This window comes from Lytechinus variegatus, chromosome 2 (assembly GCF_018143015.1).
Source record: "Lytechinus variegatus isolate NC3 chromosome 2, Lvar_3.0, whole genome shotgun sequence".
In the NCBI taxonomy this organism is placed as follows: Eukaryota; Metazoa; Echinodermata; class Echinoidea; order Temnopleuroida; family Toxopneustidae; genus Lytechinus; species Lytechinus variegatus.
In genome coordinates, this window is record NC_054741.1 from 66,768,486 (window position 1) to 66,781,570 (window position 13,085).

Genomic DNA, 13,085 nt, shown 5'->3' on the forward strand with positions numbered 1-13,085 from the left:
GTCTTAAAGACTGTAAGAATGGCTCTTAAATTAATGTAAATGAATTGAAACAGTTAGTATTGGGTCTTTGCAGGAATAAATAATAAGCTATCTTTTTCTATCATTTTCATACACAATGTAGGCGTATGATTTCGGTAATCTGATTCCCCCCATCTCTCTCTCTCTCTCTCTTTGTCTTTCTGTCTTCCTCAGTCTGCACTTCGTCTTCTGAAGTGTAGGACGTACATGTTCCTTCCCATTTTTATTACCAATATTGAAAAAATAAAAACACGAAAATATCAACCATTTTTTGTAGAGTGAAGGAAAATGTGTTCCGTTAAGATTTTCTAATTACACTTCAAGTATGTGTTAAGGGGTCTTTAAGATAATTATTGGACTAAAAGGAACCTTTTTACGCTTTTCAAGAATATATTTCATATTATTTCATTATTTCCATACTATATGAATAAATCAGGCTTTTAGAAAGTAAAGTGGATATTTTTTATCCGAGGTTAGCAAGTACTATGAAATAGTTATATTGCCAGACCAACCGAGGATAATGAATCCCCACTATGCTTTCTCATAGCCTGACATATTTGAATAATATACGACATACAGTTACAAGGATATCATACACAGTATTATTGCTAACAGAATATACATAATCTTCATATAGAAAAATGTAAATAAATGTTGAAAATGCTGAGAAACAAGGCTTGTAGATTGAATTCCTCTTACAAGATGAGACAATAATTATTATTTTAAAAATGTTATATGTGGGATGTTGCAGCGAGATGGTGTACCTTTTTTAAACAAGTGCACATCTAGTTACAGATAATGCGTAAAGCATTTCCATTTATTTGAATGCAGGATAAAAGAGCATAGGTGTCGTGGCCGGGGATCGAACCCTTTCAATATACATGTATAGCGAGGCGCCTTAGACCATTCGGCCACGGCACTTCCAAAATATGGGTAGGCCTATACTTGAAAGAATACTCCGGTTTTAAAAATACATTCAAACAAAATGAGTAGAATTCGCCGAGTAAACGCTGAACAATTCTTTAAAACCTTATTATATAAGAAAGTAATTGAATTTTAAGTTTGAGTGGTATTTTCAATTTGTGAACACAGTTATGAGCGTCAATATGGATATGCAATAAGTGGGCTGATGATGTCATGTTCCCACATTGCCTTTTATGTTATATATTTCCATACGTGTGATGTATCTCCTTTGTTTGAAAATGAGTTGCAGCATTGATTATCAAACACATTAAATCATGGGTCAATCCATTCTGTTTGTTCTTTGAGAAAGAGTTTGAATAAACATGCATAATTCCATATGAAATACAAAAGAATAAGTGAGGATATGACAGCGTCAGCTCTTAATTGCAAATACACGAAGACATGCATAGGCCTAGTCAATAATTCACCGAAAAATACAAAACATTAAAATTTCAAATGTCAAAACAGTGTAATTCTTTTTCCGATTTTGATGAAATATTCAGTGCTTTGTTTGTCTGAATTACTTTAATTTTTTCAAATAATATTGTTTTCAGTATGGAGTACCCCTTTTTGGATACATTATGTTCATGGATAGGGATGTCAATACAAGATCAAATTGATAGTTCAAATTGACACAGGTCATTTTTCTCGCAATACCATACCGTACCTTGGCAGTCTTGAAATCACATTACAACAAATATTGATAGTTTGTCCCGGTGACACAACATTTTCTCCTGCGACATTTGTTCCGGTCTTATATTCTTCGAGGGAACCGGGTTAGAATTAGGATTGTAATATAGTTTTTAGTTCAGAATAATGTAAAGATAAAGATTATGGTTTGGAAGTTTGGAGGCGTGCAAATTTTCCGTGGGCAGATAGGAGCAGTCTGTCCCGCACGATTCACCAAGGGTATATTAGAAATTATTAATTTTGTCACGTTCTTACCTACACAGAAGAGTCTTTTTGATATAGGAGGTGAAACATTTAACCAACTTGGTATGGCTGAGGTGTTGAATTCTACTAGTTCTAATTGTACAACGTCTCCACTTTCCAACATCTTTGATGGACACTGAATGAATCCGGGGCAATTTTGATCAGCAGCAAGAGCTGTAATGGGGTTAAAGTGGTTAATAAAAAAATAATTGCTGTTTAAACGCCCGGGTTTGAACGTTCAGAACGACAGGAATGTGTTGTTTTCGCATTTACTACTGGGGAAACTCTCTACAACGCATCGTTTCCTATGAAAATACAATTAAAATCACAATGGAGAGCTGAGAGGCTTTTGTCGAAAGCGATGTACTGGGACTAGACAGCAGATCATCCGAAGATTTACACCGTACGAACTATTGCAAATAATGTAGTTGTCCAAAGTCAGGAGATTCCGATGCTGTCCCGGTCCATCGACTTTCGACAAAAGCCTCACAGCTCTCCATTGTGATTTCGCTTGCATTTGCACAGAATTGTTGCGTTGTAGAGAGTTTTCCCGGAGTAAATGCGGAAAGCCTGAAACGACGTCAGTCAGGGGCCGGGAAATTATGATGGTCGAAAGAATACTAAAATAATTGTACTTAGTGGAAGCGTTATGATGTAGCGGTTCTGATTCTATATAGCCTTGGAATCAGTGGGTCGCGTTTCCGAATCGTACCGTCAATCTACACTTTCCTACTTTCCACCAAGGTGTTAAATGATGGGTACCCGATATATGTCAAAGCCTATGTAGTATGCCTATAGCTGATTCTTGGAAATCTTGCTGGAAAGCTCCCCAGGGAGTGGAGAAATTACAAACATTATGTGTGGGCATGTCAGGATCCGATGACCGGATAATATTTGTAATTTAAAACGCTTAGAAAAATAATGTTGTTATATGTAAGAATAACTGTAGAAGAATTGTAAAAAGCAGTTACATTAATCTATCAGTTATTTCCTCTTTAAGAATAGCCTAGAATGATCAAGTACATTCCACAGCATGTTTGTAAGAACGTTCCAGAATGTCTTTTTATTATGCAGGCCTTGCCTATTTAAAGGCCAAGGAGTTTTATTGTTGAATATGGAAAAGCCAAACAATAGAATTGTATTGGTCGTGGAAATGAATAGGCTTAGGTATTTTGTTTACACATGTTGATTTCAATGAGGTCATTCAAGAATGTTTTAGAAATAAAGAAGCTTCCAGAAGAGTGAATACTAGAAGCTTGTAGATTAGTTGAGATTTTAGAATGATCTAGACAGTTGAAATTTAATATATAAAGCTGCAGTTTCTACAAGGACATCATCACATCATCATATTAGCTCACTTGATCATCACATCATATGAGAGCAGGAGATCACATCATATGAGATCACTTCACCAGATCAGAGCAGTTTATTTCCACCTGGAATATCTATATTGTGTGGAATTATTTGCCCACCATCAATGAACTGTTTGATTTTGAGAGAGAAATTATCAGTTCTCATCGAGATCTTCAACATCATCAACCTGTTCAATGAACACGCTTCAACCCATGGATTGCTGAAATTGACTGTTAATCATCATCAACATCGTCTTCACGGACATTTCGACTCGTTACAGTGACTCTTATTATTCATCGGACTTCATCATCAGTTTCATCATCGCCATCATTGTGAATTTTCGCCAGTCAACTGGGATTTTATCATTTGGATTATTACTTGGATATAGTATCATCACTTCGGGATTTTACATCGGACACTTCAAGAGATTTATGTAAGATCATTATTTGTTTTATTTATATATAATTATTTCCTGTAATAAAAAAAGAGGAAATTAAACTTTATATCTCAATTTCTGATTATTTGTTGCAGTATCGTAACAATGTATTAAGTGCGATATAAACATTACTATATATTTTTTTTACTCTTTATTTTTTGTTCATTATTATGATCATCATCATCATTATATTTCGCCGATATAACGCCCCTGCTAGCGCGAAGCGCGAGCTGATTTTTTTTTTAAGTTGGACATTTTAAGCACTTTTAGTAATCATGAACAAGATTGGTTTCTTACTATATGAACTTGAAATTTTTTTATATTTCGACCCAAAATTTGTGATTCTAAGCACTTTTTGTGACCCTGAACGGTTAGGATGGTTATCTATCTAAGCAGTTCATGCAAGCTTGAGCTGAAAAGCTTTAATATCATGACCTTGGACATTCTATGCACTTTGGGTAATCTTTTTTTTTTTTGCTGTAATTCATGAAGAGAATACGTATCTTTTATGTTCAGTAATTTTTAGAAGAACAGAATACAATGAAAACTCGATTTGGCAACAAAATTATTTGTGCATATTGACTTAAAAATGGTATATTCAAAACTCCATGTTATCCCCGTGAGCAGATTATATTCTTGCACAGGGAATACGAGGGCGGAGCGCGAGCAATTTTGTTTTTATTTTTATGGACCCGATTTTTTCATTTCCTTTTATTCCAATCCCCTTTTTTAAATTTTTTCCTCTTTTTTATCTTGCTCTCATATCCCCCTTCTTTTTTCCATTTTTATTCTTCGCGTTTTATTAGACCTATCCTTTCTTTTCATGTATTTTTCTATATTCTGTGAAATCTGTATGCAATAAACCGAATTGAATTTGGATGTGGGAAATGGGGGGTTTTATTTAGGAAAAGTGAAGAAATGCGAGCCTAGCCTAGCGCAGAGAGTGAGCTTGGAAAGTTGCGCACATTTTCAGGTGGAAGTCTATTTCTTTCAATATTTTTGTGTTTCCAGTCTTTTCACTATTATTCGTTATATTTCTTATAACATTGCATTATGAAGGGTAATTAACAAATTCATGAATTATATAATGGAGGGATTTGATCTGATAAACCTCCTTCATTTTGGTGCGAAATTTTTTTTGCTTGTCGATTTTTTTGCTAAACAAAATCGTATAAGAAGCGAGTTTAAACTTTGTACTATTTTGCATAGTAAAAATTGCAATATTTCGTTATTCTATGTTATTTTGGTTTCGTTTTATCTTGTTTCAGTTGTTCAGTAGGCCTACACTTGTTATCGTTAACCTTTTTCCTTTCTTTTTTTTTCTTCCTTTCTTCTTTCTTTAGACCTTTCTTTCTAGCTCCTTTATTTCTTTCTTTCTTTCTTCCTTTCTTTCTTTTTTTTCTTCCTCTCTTTCTGTTTTTAGGGGGCTGTCCACCACATGAAATTTAGGGGGGCGCGTCCCTCCCGCCCCCATCCCGCTATCGCAGCCTATACATGCTATTGCAGAAGGGCAAAGGAAATGATAAAAGAGAATTAAAAAATCTTGATAAACCATCAACAAAATCAACAACTACTTTGACAAGCAGTATAGTGATCTGTAAAATCACTGCTCGCTACCCAGGTTGCCCATCAGTTTCTGCTGAATGGCCAAACTCAGCATAATCTTCAGCAAACATGGCAAAAGGAATATCCTTCAACCGTGGATCTACCTCTGAAACTAACCCGATGAACACTCTACTAAGATTTTTACTTTTGAATAATTTCAGGCTTCAATCAGCAGATTTTAAGGAACTTGGACTACCTTGACCAAACGCGGATGAATTAAGACCTCTACAAAGAACTCTGAATGGAATGACTCATCCATATTTTTTAAGTGTTACGTAAATTGTTAGAATTATCATGACTGTGCAATTTGCCATTTTCAAAACTGTTTCTCGTTATGATTTTTATGCGGTAACTGAAACTAAGCCAACCAAAACTATAGTCAACCATTTCGACGGGTTGAATTTGAAACAAATTGGTCTTATGAGATGCTATCACAGGAACACGGAGCTGCATCGGTTTTATGACATAATACCGGTCGATCAAAGGATAATGAATGAAATAAATAGTCTTGAACAATTACCTGTTTCTTGAAGTAAGACCAAGGATAACAAGAGAAGTAGCCCAAACATGATGTAATTGGTCATCACACGACGCTGCAGATATCATCAGCAACAAGAAATTACTGGGTGCCTGTAATAGTGTCAGTAGTGACAAGAGTATTCTCAAACTTAAGAACTAATAATCTTCAAAAGAGTTGTACTATTTATAAAGCTATAAGAAAAATGACAAAAATTTAACAAAAAATCATCCTCTCTGGAGAAAACTGGAAAGGAATCAGCAAACTTGATGAAAATAAGATCCGAGGATGATATTTCTCAACGAGATGACGATATACTTTGTCGTTATTCTAATCAACGCCTTGATATCTAATAATATTAAACAGTGCGATTATTTGTCATATTAAGCCGATGTCATGAAGGGGATCTGACAAGACAAACGAAACCAATTCCAAAGCAAACCGATATATATCTCTCAATGGCAATGAAGTAATAGTTTTTTGTTGAACTGAGACGGTTTCGATGGACAGCCAAAAGAATAGGATAACAAGACCCAGAGAAACAATTCGATTATTAAGTGCAGAAATGTCAGGTCGTCAGTAGATTCCGTTCAATTACTCTCCACACCTTGACATGGGAGAACACACTCATTTTGTCTTATCAAGCTACGTGCGTGAAGCAATGATTATGATAGGACAGATCGATCGATACATCACCCTACGAGGACAAAATACTTTTATCAATATGATACAATGATGATGTATAGGAATAAACTTTCTCATTACTGCAGAGCAACTCTGAGTTTCAAGGAAAGTGCAAATTGAAATTTGTTCAGCTTGATTGCACAAAATAGCAACCACTGGTGCAAGGAGAGTGTTAACAATATGCGTTAATTAATATGATTGCATTTTTTTCACTTCACTATTACGCTTCATTGCTGATTACATCACATACTCAAAATCAAACAATGCACGCAGTTTTGCTTCTGCACTTTTAATTTGTTTTACTTGTCTTTATGTATAATTAATTTCATGAACGGGTCAATGAAATTCGAAGCTTCGAAGGTTTCGGGACAAGCTCAGTTCATCACACTTTACACTATGTTATCCCTATACTGTGTCTGTGCAAATCAAGAACAAGCCTTCCTGGTTGGATTTGTAACAACTTGTCATAAATTAGAAATATCTAAGGTTCATGATGGTAATGAAATAATCAAGTTTGCATTATTTAACAACAGTAGAAGCAAAATAATTCATGTTACATTGGAAACACATTTAAAGATAACCATGATAACGATGATAAAAATGACTATATTAGGAATAAAGAAACAAGCATCATGTTGATAACAATAATGATAGTAATGATAATGATTTGAAATAATGATGATGGGATTAATAATAATTATGATATTGATGTTAACAATAGTTGTGACAATGATGATGATAATAATAAAACTATAATGATAATGATAATAATGATGATATTAATAATATGATTAAGAAGAAGAGGAAGAAGAAGATAAACGTGAAAGAAGGGTAGCTGCCATGGACCAAGCATTAGTAGTGATTACTCCCATCCAATATTTCGTTGTGTCACCCTTCTACATTTGAATTGAAATCTAAATTTAGATTTCCATCTTTGACATCTTTTATTTATTCATTTATTTATTCATTCATTTTATTCAATTATTTATTTATTTATTTATTGGTTTTCTTTATTGCATACTGCAGGGTAGGCTGCAAAACTGCTTTCCTAAGGCGCCCTGCAGTTTAACAAATAACTCAACATCATAGCAATTATTATGTTTGTAACAATATAGTATTAAACATAATAAATTATATACATATAGAGTGAATCAGCAATTATCATGGAATCATTACATCTACATCAATTTTGTCTAATTTGATCTACACCTTGATCATCCTTTTCCATTGATTTCTCATTTCCAAACGATTTAAATAAATTTTTGAAATGTCAAATATAGATTAGATCTTCCCATCTTTTCTTAGTTTCTTTTTTTAGTTCTGACAAAAAACATTTGAATAAACCTAATTTCATATTATAAAATACAAAAGAACAAGTGGGGATAAGACATCTTCAGCCCACCTAATGAATATTCATAAAGACATGCCTAGAACTTTTCATCAGAATAACGCAAATATTTAAAATTCAATAACTTTGTTACTTGTTATCCGATTTTGATCAACTTTTCAGTATTTTGCTTTGTGAATTTTACTCTATTTATTGAGATATAAATATTTCCAGCCCGGAGCATCCCTTTAAGACCTGTCACATTAAATGCCTTTGTTACACCAAATAAAGCGAAATAAACTCACAAAGGTACGTGCAAAAAAGAGAACATAATCAAATGAAATCACCAATCAATTTTTTTTTTATTCAGGAAAAGTGCTAACCGCTTAAATCTATAATCGTTATTTATCACATTCAATTCAATAATTTATTTCAATATGAAAGCTCACTGCATATTGGAGCCTTGCGGCTGAATTATGATTGATACAATAGGACGAAACGACATGCAATAATACTTAGGGTCATCGAAATCAGTGGCGGCACAAGAATTTTTTTTAACTAGGGTGGCAATAGGTTGATAGGGGGCCAAACGAAAGTTTTTTTGGGGGGTTGGGAGCAAAGGCAGACACAATTTTTTTACCAATTCGAGCGTGAAGTGGGAGCTATTTTTTTTAAATAAGCTATATATAGCGACTTGAAAAGGGACCTGTTAAGGACTTTTGCAGTGACTCGTAAAGACGATATCTCACCAAATGAATATCGCGAGCGCGAAGCGCAAGCGGAAAATTTTCAACATCCTGATATCTGGACGTTACAAGCCCTGTCTGTAACCATGAACAGGATGGTTGCCTAGCTAAAAAAAAAAAAGAGCGCGTAGCGTGAAATGAAAAGTTGTGATATTCAGCATTTTTTGTAAATTGTAAACATGCAGGATGCCTATTTCGCTAAAACGAATAATAAAAACTTGGATAAAATTAAGAATTAGTTTTGAATATTGATTTGAACACTTTTTTGCTCCATATTATCCTATTATACAGATCATTTATTTCATTTATCTATAAAAAAAAAGTAGCCACTGCGAGTGCGAAACACGAGGGAAATTATGAATTTTATATAATGAATGACCTAACAGATTTATGCCAGTGAATAACAGTTAATATTGCTGGACGCCAACAGTGACTGTGTGGAACATTTTCAAAATCTGAAGTGACAAATGCTGTTTTGGAACACTTTACAGCTTGGGTAGGACCCCCCCCCCCCCCCATTATGAAAAATACGAGACATTTGGCTTCCTCCTGCTCGTACGCACGGGCGTCCGTCGATATAACACATGATATTTTTATGAAAATATGCACCCTTTTTCTTAAAAGTTGATGGAGAGGGGGGAAAATTAATCGTATCAAGTCGGGGTATTCAGTAATGAGTACAGGAGAAACTATATTTCACTGATTTTCATGATTCATTCCATTTGATTAACTCATCTATTCGTGTTTTGGGGCTAATCTTTCCCTTACGCATTGCTTTTTGGCAGAAGTTCTATGGAAAATGCACCTTTTTTCACACAAACTTTGAGACACTCTGTATTCATTCCCCCATTGCTCGAGAATGAATGGGCAGTTAACGACGGGGTTAAAGATTTATTGAGGAACGGAATGTATATTTCATGAAAATGCCATTTCCCCATTGGATGTTATCTTCAATACGTGTTTTTTAGATGAAGTTAGTTGTCGAATAGGCTCTCCTGGCATTTGAGGTCTCTATCGGTGACGTCACTCAGGATCGTCATGCCTGAACCATCGGCCGGGCAGGGGTCGCAATGGTAGTATGATTTATGCATAATGCACTCGATATATACAATAATCTTGTCCTCCCGTTCAAATGAATGTGAAACTCATATAATTTTCATCAGAGCATTCAACAGGAGTACTGTAGTACACATTTCTTTGTTATAAGTGAATTAAATTCCCTCCAGTGAGTTTGATCACCCCTATTGTGAAAATGTATCACCCCTACGTTGTAACACAGTCAGCTGTTTGCACTCAGGGTCACTCCGTGACCTGTGTGTGCGTTCAAGAGTTGTACACGATTTTCTGTCTCATTTAGGCAGAAATCTTTCATAATGCCCCCTTGGCTGCCACTGATTGAAATAGTACATAGATTTAATAAATATTGTTAATAGAAAAAAAAATGAAAATCAAAATTGTATGATATAATTTAATCAGATTGTCTTTGATGTATATCTTAAACAAGTGGAATGCCTCTGGCCGTCTCACCTGCATCACGCGATTCAACATAGCAGCAGTGCTGACTTTGAAAACTACTATAACTCGCACAAGATGTTCAGTGATACTTGGTTACTCTTATTTCCACGTTTTATGAACTAGACCAATACACTTTAAAGAGATAGGATGGTAATTCAACAAATACCCCCAATGTGGCCAAAGTTCATTGACCTCACATGACCTTTGACCTTGATCACGTGACCTGAAACTTGCACAGGATATTCAGTGATACTTGATTAATCTTATGAACTAGACCAACATACTTTTAAAGTTATGATGGTAATTCAACAAATACCCCAAATTCGGCCAAAGTTCATTGACCCTAAATGACCTTTGACCTTGATCATATGACTTGAAACTTGCACAGGATGTTCAGTGATACTTGATTACTATCATGTCCAAGTTTCATGAATCAGATCCAAAAACTTTTAAAGTTTTTGTAATTCAACAGATACCCCCAAATCGGCCAAAGTTCATTGACCCTAAATGACCTTTGACCTTGGTCATGTGACATGAAACTCTAATAGGATGTTCAGTAATACTTGAATAACCTTATGGCCAAGTTTCATGAACTAGGTCCATATACTTTCTAAGTTATGATGTCATTTCAAAAACTTAACCTTAGGTTAAGATTTGATGTTGACGCCGCCGCCGCCGTCGCCGTCGGAAAAGCGGCGCCTATAGTCTCACTCTGCTATGCAGGTGAGACAAAAATGGTGGCATATACTTCATTCAAACCAATTGATCACCTCTGCTGCAATATCATATAGGCCTACTATTCACAGCCGAGGCGACTATCTGGCCTGCATGAATCATGTGGAATTAACATGATTAAGCAATTGTTCGGTGTAGGTATATGAAGGAAACATTAATTTGTGACATAGAATTCGTGCAATATGAGTGAAAAACAAAATAAAGGTGTTATGCTTTCTAGTATTGACAAAACATGATAAATTGCACTGACAAGCAAAATGTAATAAGTTCTTAATTGTTTTCCACATTCGTACATAAAAGATGTCCAAGACATCGCTACAGAAGAAAATCACAAAACATCAAAATACAAAGCATAGTACAAAATATACAAAAATACAATACAGAAAAAAATAATATATCTAGAATGTGGGGGAGCGAGCAACAAAGGTCAAAGACCTATCGAGGTTCCTCCCAGAGCCATATGGTAAAAAAAGGATAGATAAAAAAAAACACCAAAACTATAGAAATATGTACATTTTCCTAAAAGAAAAGAAAATGATTAACGGAATATCCAACTTAAAAAAAGGATATTAGTGTAACAGAACGTGTTCATGTTTGTGCCAAAGTACAATTATATTTTTTGCCTACACTCTTAAAATGATGTAAAATATACTGACCACGCAACACTTGGTTAAAAAATTATCTAACTCTGGGTAGTTTTCAACCAGTTCTGTGTAGTTTTCACCCAAAGCACACATTATTGGTTTAAAACTAGCCAGAATTAGATAAAGTTTTGGACAATTGTGTGGACAGTATGTTACCCAACATTTTTAAGAGTGTTATAGAGAGGCTTGGCAGGCTCTCCCCCCCCCCATGTTTTTCACGACCAAGTAAAAAAGAGAAAAAAGAAAGGGAGAATGGTGAAATATGGCATTTTCTGAATATTACATCAAAAGCTATCACAAAATTGGATTTCCGTTTATGTTTTTTTTTGAAGATGATTTTGCTTGCTTCGCTCGCAAATTCTCATAAATTTTACGTGGTACACTATATCTAGCCCCCTCAATTATTTTTGACCCATTACGCCATTTTTTTTAAAGAAAAGCCCTTTTCGAAAGAAAAGGCGCCCTTTTTCCCTGTCCTCCCCCCCCCCCCGACTTTCAACTTCGTTCGCCGCCCCTCGATACAAGTTTTTATCAGAGTAATCAAAATATATTAAAATTAATGTCCGACTTGGTTGACATAACGAATGGTATCCCACTGATCATTACCTCATTAAATGAACATTGCATTTTCGAACAATTACACATTCTTCCGATAACCTGTATACTAAATAAACCCTTCTAAACCATTAGTTTACTCAAATCATTGTTTACGTCCTAGTTTATTCAAACCAAACTAATTACAGCGTTCGCAATAACTAAACCCCTCAAAATAATGTGAAAATCTGTGTTTGGCTTTTCTCCGAACTCCTAATTTTACACAATGCATATTTTACATCATTTAAAAGATCATTTAATTATCTTTAAGATGATACCATGCTTGTATATGATCATGCCATCACGAAAAGAGAAGGATTCAAAAGTGTTGGATGAGGTCTGAATTGAAAAGCTGCAAAACGAGCAGAAAACTAGTCATAGTCATAGTCACACAGAACATGATTCCTTTGTCTGTGTCAATGGAGATGAAAATCCATTTAAAGCAAGCCCCTGCTTCTGTAGTGATGGGTCTGTGAGATAACATGGTTTGAGTCGTGGTTTGAAATACCCATGCATGTTTGTTTGTTATGTGTTTGCACGTGCCGAGGTGTGTTTGACTCCATTTTAATGTTGATGTTAAGGTGCATGAAAATAATTAAAAGAAACCGCTGAGAAACCCACTCATCACCACTAAAAAAAGATCAGTGACTTTCAATATTGTGTCATTTTGCAACTTTTGAATTTTGACCTTGCCCCACATTTCAAGGCACTGCACCTCCATGTAAACGATAATCACATCATGTAGGGTATCATTTAAAAAAAATAATAAATGATCTATTCATTGGTAAATTACACATTGATATTCACTAAAAACCGATGAGGAATTATCGATCAAAGTCAAAAGAAACCGCTGAGAAACTTACTCATCACCACGGAAAAAGAACAGTGACTTTCAATATTGTGTCATTTTGCAAATTTTGAATTTTGACCTTGCCCCACATTTCGAATTGAGAAGTTTATTTATTATTTGTTTATTTATTTATTCATTTATTTATAGTTCAAAATGTTAACATTA

At 34.8% G+C, this 13,085-nt stretch overlaps 1 long non-coding RNA gene across 1 annotated transcript; it reads right to left on the reverse strand.

Annotated features, from left to right (window-relative positions):
* LOC121409604 lies at window positions 1-7,053 on the reverse strand. Its single transcript, XR_005969181.1, has 3 exons — window positions 5,829-7,053; window positions 1,927-2,088; window positions 1-24 (listed from the first exon to the last, which is right to left on the reverse strand). It is a non-coding gene; the product is annotated as an uncharacterized LOC121409604 (long non-coding RNA).
* Window positions 7,054-13,085: the final 6,032 nt, after the last annotated feature.